The sequence below is a fragment of the Coloeus monedula genome, assembly GCF_965178545.1.
Source record: "Coloeus monedula genome assembly, chromosome: 4".
In the NCBI taxonomy this organism is placed as follows: Eukaryota; Metazoa; Chordata; class Aves; order Passeriformes; family Corvidae; genus Coloeus; species Coloeus monedula.
The window spans coordinates 53,605,556-53,616,256 of record NC_138784.1 but is presented as its reverse complement, the minus strand read 5'-3'; the positions used below and the strand labels follow the sequence as shown (position 1 = coordinate 53,616,256).

The following is a 10,701-nucleotide window of genomic DNA, read 5'->3' as shown; positions in this document are numbered from 1 at the left end:
GAGTCGGCGGGAGACTGCGCGTCCCGCCAGGCTTTGTCGTTCCGGCCGGTCCGCGGGCATTCCCGCGATCCTGGGGGCATTCCCGCGATCCTGGGGGCACTCCCGCCTTGCTCGGGCCGCGGGACTCTCCTCCGGGGGCAGCTTTCGGCCCCCTTCGGCTGCCGGCCCTCCGGAGCGTTCCCGGAGCGAGCGTAGCGCCGCAAGTTAGGAGAATGGAAAGGGGAAACTTGCAGCTTCTTGACCAAACTCGAGGCTTTTGTTTGTCCGTTGTTGTTTTAAATGCTCGCAGCCGGCAATAGTTCATTAAAAGCGTAAGAAATGGCAAAACTAACGAGATTGCTTCAGTGCGTGACCTCTCACGGCGCAAGGTAAAAAAGCTGCTCCGTTAAGCACAGGTCACAGGCACAGAGAGCCTTAGGAGAGCAGAAACGTACGTGGACTTTAGAATTGCTGTTCAGAGTGCGAAACCAAAATTGGCTGACAACATTGATTGCCACCCAGTTACAGTATTCTTTGCAGCAATTCACTTCTACATGTTTGGGGTTGAGGTTTTTCGCACAGTTTCATTCCCCCAAATAGTCTATTTCATCACTCTTCTATTGCTGTTACTTACTGCTTTAAGCCTGGAGTGATGCAATTATCCAGATGTGTTTTTTGCCTGGGGAAAGAAACTTCTGGGGCTTGCAGGATGTCAGGTGTAAGTATAGGCATAAGAATTGTGGTAGCACATCAGGTTTGCTCTCCACCATGCTTTTTGTTTCCGTGTCTTTATCTGTGCCAGATGTATCCAAGCAAAGAGGAAGTGTATGCTTCAGACAAGTGTGAGTAAAAGTTGAATGCGGTGTTCTTACGTGTCAAGACAATGGAAAGTGGTAGTCTGAAGTTCATGTATTGTGAGTAGTTAGTTAAAGATGACTGGATTTTGGGAAGTGAAGCATAAATTTTGTATATAGCCTTTATGGAGACTGACGGTAGCAATGTGTTGAATACACACGGTATAGCAAGCAAGTTGGGGGGTGAGTTAATTCCTGTGTCATTAAAGATGGGGAGAATGAAAAGTGTGTAACAGTAAACTCTCAGTAACTTTTCAACTTTGTGAAAAAAGTGCTGTGCCAAAGTCGCTTTCCATACTCACTCCATCATTAGCCATGTAGTCTGCACTCCCAAACCAGAAATACCATATGCGGGAACTCTGTCTGGGGGGAGTGCTCGGTGCGGGTTCGGACGGTCGGGACGGTGACGAGAGATCTCTGAAGTCAGATCTTGGAACATGCGGTTTATTGCAAAGGGCGTGGGTATAGGGGCACTGCTTAGAGCTGCAGCTGGCAGCTCTGAGCAGGCCCAAGAGAGCAAGAGAGTAATTGGGTAAGTAAAGAGAGAGAGTGGAAGTAGTAGTAAGAGTGAATAGTAAGAGTGTATAGTAAGAGAGTGTATAGTAAGAGTGAATAGTAAGAGAGAATAGTAAGAGTGTCTGAAGTCCTGGTTACAATACAATAAATCATCTTCTGTACTGAATATTCTAATTGTCCCTAACCAATCTAATACAAGATACAAATCCTATAGCATTTACATACAGCCTATAAGAGTTCTTATATTACCATAGAGTGTTACATCTTAACTTCTAAAAACTACTCTTTGGACCCCTTCTGCTGAGCTAGTAGGGTCTGCTCTGACCCTTGGACCTGCCTGCAAGCAGAGGGTATTGTTCAATCAAGAGGGGATTACATTCAGTCGGTCATACCATTGTTTTCCAGTTGTTCAGTAACTAAGATTTGGTATCTCAAAGGTGGCTTTCATTTCGATGTCGCTTATAGTTTTCATATTCCCAAAATCTTTTGTCAGGCAATCATATTTATAAGGCTTTCCTGTTTCATCTTCCCCAACAACCATACTCATAAATACAAATGAACAAAGTTTAGATGGCCATTAAACTCAGTTAGCCTTAGTTGAAATAATCTCTATACTATTGCTCATACTTTGATGCACAACTGACACCCTGGTGTAGGCATAACAGTATTTTTAAAGTTTTGTGTGAGAAATTGCTTGTCTCTATTTTGATGTGTAAAAGACATGATTGACCCTTCATGGGAAGATAAATGCCTGCACTTACTGAAGGGAAAGGGTTTGATGCAGCAAGAGAAATTAACCCATGGAAAAACACAGCAAAGTAATGACATCCTATATTCATTACGAGAAAAGCTAGGTGAATTTAGGGAAAATCTGAATTGTTGGCATCACTTACTTTTATGCTTAGTTGTGGCTTTAATGATTTTTAAAGAAAAAAAAATGTTGTAGACATGCTTGGGAGCTCATTTCATGCAACAGAAGTGTAAGAGAACATATTGTAAACAAAGACACCACTATTAGAACCACAACTGAAATACGGTCATACAGTAAGCCCTTACCATTTGCTTCATGACCAAAATCCCAGGACAGCACAGACATTGGGACATTGTGGCTTCTCCTGTTCTCATCTTTGCAAGCTTGGGGATAGCCAGCAAAATTCTCAATGAGGGCTACTGCGCAAGGGTATTTTCTGTGTGTTGTGGTGCCCAGACCAAGGAAACCGAGGAACACAGCTCCTGGGGCTGTGTCTGTCATTTCCATTAATAATGGCATGTGCCCTGTGTGTATTAGTGAAACAGGAAAATGAAACTCGGCTATGCCAACAGAATGACAAAGTACTAGTGGGGATAGCTGCTCTCTTCAAGGTGTAAGTTCCCCCTATTTATGTTTTCTGGTTTATTGTAACATGTAGGAGGCTCTTATAGAAATAGAGACCTGATCAAAAAACTGTTCACTGTAGTGCTTTACAGTAAGGGGTGGTAGGGGACTGTGAGGTAGAATACAAATGAAAATACAATTCACTTTGTTTGCTATCTATTGAAAAGAAAACTTATTTATCTACCTGTAATCTTCTTTAGTATTTTTCAGACAAATGAAGAAGCTCATATTTTTCATTTCTGCCCATATTAATTCATGTTGTATAGTCAAATGAGTACCCACACCAACTTCAGTAGGATTGCTTGTGTAAGTGTTGCTTATCATGACATACTAATGGCACTGAGTTTAAACTGACATTTAAGAAGTGATAAGCCAACAGACCATAAAAAAGAAACTGTTTTTACAATAGAAAACTTCCTGTTGTTTATAAATGCAAAGAATTAACTCTATTGATTAACTCAACTTTTAGAACAGCCTGATTAGAACAGCTCCTGATAAGGAAACACAGATTAATGACCGTTTATTGGAATGCAAATACAGTGAAAAAGAACAAAACACCAGCTGTGAACTCAAGGTAAAAAGAAATTCAATTTGTGAATTACAATCAGCATTGCTCAAAAAAACTCCCTTGCAATGACAGAACTGCTTAGCACAGGAAGCGAAGGGAGGCCACAGGAGCTGCTGTTTTCTCCTGTTTATATAATGTTATTAATGTTGATGGCATTTCTCCAGGAAATGTTTCACATAAATCATGTTTCATCACTGTGATGGAGTGATGGCATAAAGGAATATTACAGATGCCCTATGATCTACCTAAAGCTAATTGCTTCCTTAGGTTTCATTAGTTTTCAACTGATAGGGAAAAAAGCTGATTAAAAACATGAATTTATGTTCTGATGTATGCTTCTCAGATGGGGGTTAAGATTTTCAAATCTCCCTCTCTTCTGCACTTACCCACTCCATATCTCTGTAACGTCCTTTTTCTATTATAATTTCTTCTATCTCTTCCCATGTGTAGGGCTGTTGGACACATCTAACTCCATCATTTCCATCTTTGTGTTTCACCTGCTGTCTATCTCTTGATACCTCCCTTTCCTTCTTCCTTCCAAATCCGTTCTATCTTCTGAGCTGTGTGATTGCTGGGCTTTCTGTATCCATTTAACGACTGTCAGTTCTGTATTTACTTCAGTACTCTAATATTTAACTCTTGTCTAATCCAGTGTTTCTGGACTTACAGTCCGTATGTTTGGCTTCTTCATTTTCGAGGACACGTTTCTAATGATTTGATTTGAAAAAAACAGGAAAGACCTACCTAGCCCATCCCTAGACTGATATTCCAGGTCTCAGCTACTGCTAGTAGGTTCCTGTGCTTTGGTTTCTCATATGGGAGCCTTCCTGCGTGTGGCACACAGAGGTTGCAGATGTACACCTGTGTGTTTCTGAGGGCTCTCACAGAAGAACTTCAAGACAGAGTGACAGATAAGTAGCATCCACTAAGAGCCTACATAAAACTGCAAGCCTGGGGTAGCTCTTAGACTACTAGAAATGAGCAGTTTGCTTTTCTTTGGCACCTGCTCCTGCTGCACTAGAGCAGTCCTGTGTGGCAGGCCGGAATCCATTCACCACGGTGCACTGCTGCGAGCATGTGTTGTGGATCACAGCGTTCCCAGCAGTTCTGGCTGCCAGTGTCAGTATCAGGCCTGCTGGTCTCCTCACATGCTTCCAACTATTTTATTGTAATTCCTCCTCACATCCTGTTTGTTGCCTGCTATTTTTCTGCTGTTGCAGCTGTTTTTTCCATTCTTTCCAGTCCTCCCAGTTTCGCAGTCCAGCTGTCCCTCCCAGCTGCCATGGACTCCACCATCTCCCAGATTCCACCCTTTCTGCTGCTGCAGGGGCATCACCCACAGCCTCACTCTCCCTCTGCAGGAAATAACTATCATTCCTGCTATACTGCACACCATGGCTATTGGAGGACATTAGTTAAATAACTGAATTGTCTTGAGACTGAGCACCATGTAAGGGTTACAGCATGATCATATTTTTTCTGAGCAATCAACTTTATGTAATGAGAAACTCCATCCAAAGTTGGATCCTAGGAAAAAACTGTGTCAGAGTTTTAAGTACATAATGTTACCCTAGTCTCGTGCAGCACTGTGCAGGAACTTCACACTTCCTTGAAACAATCCTCAAAAGGGCAAATTTGGCCCAGGACTATTGTGTCTGCATGGTAATACCTCTTGAGAAATCAGTTTCCTTTTCTGCGTATTACGAACTCTCTTGGATTCTGAGATTCACATTCTTTTTTCTGGAAGCAAATCCATGACCCCAGATAATTAATTTGCTTTAACAGTCAACAGGAAAATGGAACTGCCATTTATCTTTCAGCTTGACTTTGTGTACAAACTCAGGCAATTATATTTCCATCTTTTAGTTAATTTTATCTGCTACAGACTCAGTTAAATCTGCTTGCAGATTTCAGTTATTTCCTGAAAATCTGCAGGATATGAGCAATTGCTGTTTATGTATTAATCACTGAAATGTTTTATCCTGACTTCCTAAGGAAATAAAGCTTACATGAGCAATCCATATGTTTGTGTGCATACTTTATCTGTTTTTTCACTCTGCCCTGTCTCTAAATAATTGACTAATTTCAACCTAACTGGAAAAAAAAAGTTGTTCTTCAGAGATTGTGTACTTATTAGATGCTTGCTGCTGCTAATAGTTTTGGATTTTCTCCCTTTCACAGAGGAGAAGGTTGAAATGTGAACCTTCCATGTATTAGATTCAAGAAAATCTACACTCAAAAGCAATGAGTACCCAAGCCATAAAAAAATCTTCTGCTGATGAACATAACTTACGCACAAAGAACGAACATAAAGCAGTTTTGCTGCTCACAGAACGTCCAGGTTTGTTTGCTTGATTTTTTTGCTGTCCTGAATACTGGATCACATGGCAATAAGTTGGAAAGTAATTATCTTAGTGATTATTTAAACACTTTCAGTAAAAGCTGAAGTTTCAAATGCCTTTAAGTATTTATCTGTGAAAGACATTTTTTGCCTTTTTCTTTTCAGATTTATACACGTATTTTTTCAATGAGGCCAGTACATTTTCCTGCCTGGAATTGGCTCATAGCTACTAGTTTCCAACAAGAAATGCTATAAATGTCTGCTATGCCACCAGTAACAGAGAAGAATGTGGGATATGACACCATCTATGCCCTGTGCTGCTCAGAAGATGTGTCCTCTGAGAATTGAGGTCTATAGATGGAGCAGGTAAAAAAATAAAACAGCTGAAAACTTGCAGATGACAATGCAGTTGTATTACTCTCCACTTGAATTTGTGCTCTTGTAGCCTTCTTTGTCCCTGGAGCAAATTTACAGAAGTTGAAAGTGGCAGCAGGGGAAGGAAGTAACTGAGAAATTTGCCAAAATAATGACATTATGATTGACTGAAGGAGCACGGCTGACCCAGGAGAGGATACAGACTTTGAGGGCAGGCATGAATCTTCACTGCCTCTGTGCTTACGCTGTCAGATACGTGAGGATAACCCAGGAATCACCTCTTTCACGATCTCAAGAGCTGTGGAGAGATTGAGGCACCCAAGAAACTGGAGTTGAGACTCAGAGGAGTTGCAGGATAGAACAGTCATTGTGATAGAAAGCAAATACCGTAACTTCTTACCAGGGAGAGATGTACTGCAATCTAGCATAAGAATTAGTCTACCTCTTTGGTTTTGATAATGTAAGGTGAAATATGGGGGGGAAAAAAAAGGAGAACAACTGAGTTCCTTGAAATTTTATTACCGTATATAATGAAGGTAGTAATCACATTGTAGCTATGATACTCTCAAAGATACAGGCAAGTGCTCTTTCTGGGGAAGGTAACTTAGATGATAATTATTTCATTAAGATGTATACAATTGATGAAAATACAGACAACGTGGAGAGCACAGAAGTTCTCCAAGTGACTTATGGGCTTTTGTTGTGTGATTCTTTTTTAACTTTCACAAATATTTCACGTGATCTAAATTCACCTATTTTATATATCCTTGGTGAAATTTGCATTACAATTAGACGTGTGTATTAACTTACAAATTAACTAATCCTATTCCTTAGTGGCTTGCATCAGCATACTTTAAAGTTGTTATTGTTTATTGTTTTTGTTCTAAAATGCAAATTCATGGTCCCACATGTGGTGAGCCCTGTCGTGTTAGTTCCCTCAGAAATAAATAATAAAATGTAGTGACAGGCTAAGTTAATACCTAATTTGTTTTTCATCTCATGCGCTGGGGGAGTAACCTTACCATCTTTTTAGATGAGTTCTAAAGGTTTGCAATCAGCACGTACCGTAATGATGTAACAAATTGCCTCATTTTTGCATATATGCAAAAATCCCTAATGTAAGCATGCACAAAGTTACTTGAAAATGCACTGTGAAAGCAGAAGAGGCAGTAAGTGCCATTTCAGTCCACTTTAGAAGGATTGCTCTTGTTTCAAGTTTTCAAACATCTCCACTATTCTGATGTATTTCTTTCCAAAAAAAGAGATCTAAATCCTAAGCTTTCAATATTTTTTTAGTGCACACGGAGAGTTTGCCTGTTAGACATCTCACTTGTGTCAGTATTGTATTTCAACAAAATCTGAAGAGAATTACACAGTCACTTTGGACTTCACTGGCATAGTTGCAATGAACAGCCTACTTTCAGGGTAGCAAGTGACAGGAATGCCACAGCTTTTCTAAAATGAACAGAAGATCTTACTAACAAAAGAGTTAATTTTGGTGAAGAGGTTCTAATTGAGACATTTTTCACCTCTCATTTTCATGCATGTTGTTGCAGAATTGTCTGGTTTTTTATTTGCATACATTATATCTATTAAATTTGTTTGTATCCCAGAAATTATAAGAAATGAGCATTTTACCAGAAAAGAGAGCTACTTTGCAGGAAGCCACAAGTTGATTTTACAGAAACTCTAAGCTAACGTGTCAGGGGAACATAGTTTTTAAAGGAAAAAACTCCCTATTGATAATGATCTGTCAATAATTTATAAGGAAAGTAATAAAGTCACTGCAATGTTTTATACCAATTCAATTTGAAAACAAAGAGTTAGTCTTTTTTCCTGTTAATAAAAACCCTGTATTCCACTTAGTTAGAACCTCAGATCTTCTTGGCTCTTCTATGTGTCTCGGCCCTTAAAGATTAATGCAAAACACTTGGGAATGCAGCTGACTGGGAACTCTTCAGTGAAACAGTTTTTTTAGCTGGAAAATACTCAGTATAGACTAACACGCTTGCAAGAACCTAAGTGCTCCAACAGGGCTTTTACTGAAATGCAATACCCTAGAGAGTGAGAGGTATAATAGGTAATAGCCTTGTGGTCATGAAACTGTTGGGAGTTAAGCAACAAACTCACGAGTGTCTTCTGTCTGGTTTAGGTGTTGGCCCTGAGATTTTTTTCTTCTTGATCTGCCTGGATGTTACTGCCAGGTGTGAGAGAAACCACTATGGAGCTAGTCCAATATTCTGTCTAGTTGTGATGCTGGGTACTCAGCTTCACAGCTTTGTTGCAGAGAATTTGAGCAAAATACACAAATACAGAAAGTCATAATCAATCTCTAGGAAAACCACTGTAGGGTTTATTTCCTGGTGTCTGGAGCATATTTCTGGGACAGGAAGAAATGGCAGACCTACAGACTGAATCTGAGCCTTTCACATCCTAGGTAAATTCCTCTAATTGCCAGGCTATTATCTGTGCATTCATTAAGTTGAAAGTGTTTAGTGACATTCAGTAAAGACAAGGAACATTTAAGAAACCTTAAAAAGTTTTACAGGATCAAAAAACCTCATTTCCTAATCTAACCCTGATACTGAGTATCTTTCATCGACAGGGAACAGATTTAATTAAAAAAATCTTATAAATCATTAAAAACTCATTTCAGTTTAACTGTGATTATATTTATATTCTGATACAATTAACAATAAGAATTACTTTTGTTAGTAGTGAAATCTGGTACTCCATGATTGACAGTGTTCTCTACATAAAAAGGAAGAATCTCTCTTGAAAAAATTGACAGAAAATGTGAAGAACTTGATACATCTTGCAAGACAATGTTCTATACATTTTTGAGAAAAGTCCAGTGGCTCCTAGATGATGTGCCTAAACTGTAATTTTAAAACTATCAGGTCATACAATGTTGTAATTTAGTAACAACTTTTAGCTGCTAATTAACATAGTAGCAGATAAATGTTTGGTGAAGGTAGAAATAGGTCTTAATTTTTTTTACTGTGGATGTCAACCTTTCTTTGCTGCAATTATGTCTGGGCTGTTTTTCCGTTTTGAGGCTAAATGCAAATTCAGATTATAAATGATTCCTTCTAAAGAATACTTACTGGATAAAGAAAACCCTAAAAATAGTATGTCTTAGCAGTTCTTTTCTTTTGTAAACAGGATCAACACAAACAGTGCTGCCAGACGATGATGATTAACGGTTCAAAACACTATAGATCTGCATTATGTAATGCATCTCATATCCTTGAAATGAGGATTGTAATTTGTCATTGTTGTCTAGTGCTAAAATTACAACAGGTAATTTGCAAGAATAGATTGTAGTGTTTTATAATTGCTTTTTAAAATTCATATGGTCTTACATTTGAATAAATATTAGATCTCAGAGCAATGCATTAATTTTCTGTGTAGTGACATGCAATGGCTGGATAATCAATTATACCTTTTTTTTTTTTTAGCTAAAATGACCTCTATTACATTTCTCATATGGTGTGGTACCCTATAAGTAGTACCAGAATAAAAGCACACTCCTCCCACCAAGAAGCGCTCATTTTCTACTTTTATTTCTTTATCTCTACTCAGCCATGTGACTGGCAGGGTTCACAGCTAGTCCTTCAGGTTAGAGCACATTCTGACTGCTCACAGGAATTACTTTCTGGTCTCTTGTCAGCATGCCCTTACAGGGGGCTGTTTTCTCATGGGCACTTCCCAGCACCTCTCCTTGCCACTGCTGCATGCCCCCCTTTCAGAAAATGGCCTTGGCTCATATCAGATACATGGTTTATGGTAGGCCGTGGAGCTCATTAAAAGGCACATGATAATTCATATTCAAAGAATTTCTCTCTCCGAATCTTTCTGTACTCAATTACACAACTGCAAAAAAAAAAAATTATGTAAGAGATGCCAGATAGAAAAACCTGATTCACGGCAGTTTGTTTGTTTGTTTGGGGTTTTTCTGTTAGTGGTGGTGGTGGTGTGCGATTGCACTAAGAATCCAGCATTTTATGTTGTGGTATGGTCAAATGTGCCATAATTGTCTGAATGGGGAATTCCATTAAATCACTGACTTGTGGTTCTGGAATTGCTCAGTGACCTCAAGTGCTGGAGGACAGCTGTAGCCTGCCTTCTTTATTTACTGATGCTGGCTCATAAATGTATCTTGCTAGCTTGGACAACAGAGACAGGTCCCTTGTGGTCCACTTTGTTGAACTTGACTGAGGAATGTCTGCCCCTGGAAAGAAAAATATTTGGTTTCCAACAGAGAACTTTCTGAAGTAAAAGTTTCTGTGCCAAATGGGACAATGTTTGGAACAAGCTAGAACAGAATGGAAAGAAGATTAAATTATCATGCTAGGACTGAAAGTTATTATATAGATACCTAAAACTAAAATACACTTATACAGGTATTCGTTTACTGTGAATGTTCTCCCTTTTCTATTTTCAATCAGTGTTAGCTGCATAAAGCTAATGCATAGTCATTCCTTGGTATTTCCTTTCAAAAATACAGGCCCATTTTCTTAAATAGGCAGCAAGCGATATGGTCACATCAAACCATTTAAAAGAAGACAAGTGCAGGTCACATCAGTCTTCAAAGACTTTACATGGTCCTGCAAAAATTCATAGTAGCCAGAGCTAAATGTCTTTGTATGTAGTGTCACATGAAATTAAAGTACAGTTTGGTGGTATTTTG

At 39.2% G+C, this 10,701-nt stretch overlaps 1 long non-coding RNA gene across 1 annotated transcript; it reads left to right on the top strand.

Moving 5' to 3' along the window:
• Positions 1 to 8: 8 nt before the first annotated feature.
• LOC309572334 lies at positions 9 to 7,073 on the top strand. The gene is made up of 4 exons (XR_014226366.1): positions 9 to 368; positions 3,194 to 3,298; positions 5,474 to 5,633; positions 5,799 to 7,073. It is a non-coding gene; the product is annotated as an uncharacterized lncRNA (long non-coding RNA).
• The last annotated feature ends 3,628 nt before the right edge of the window (positions 7,074 to 10,701 follow it).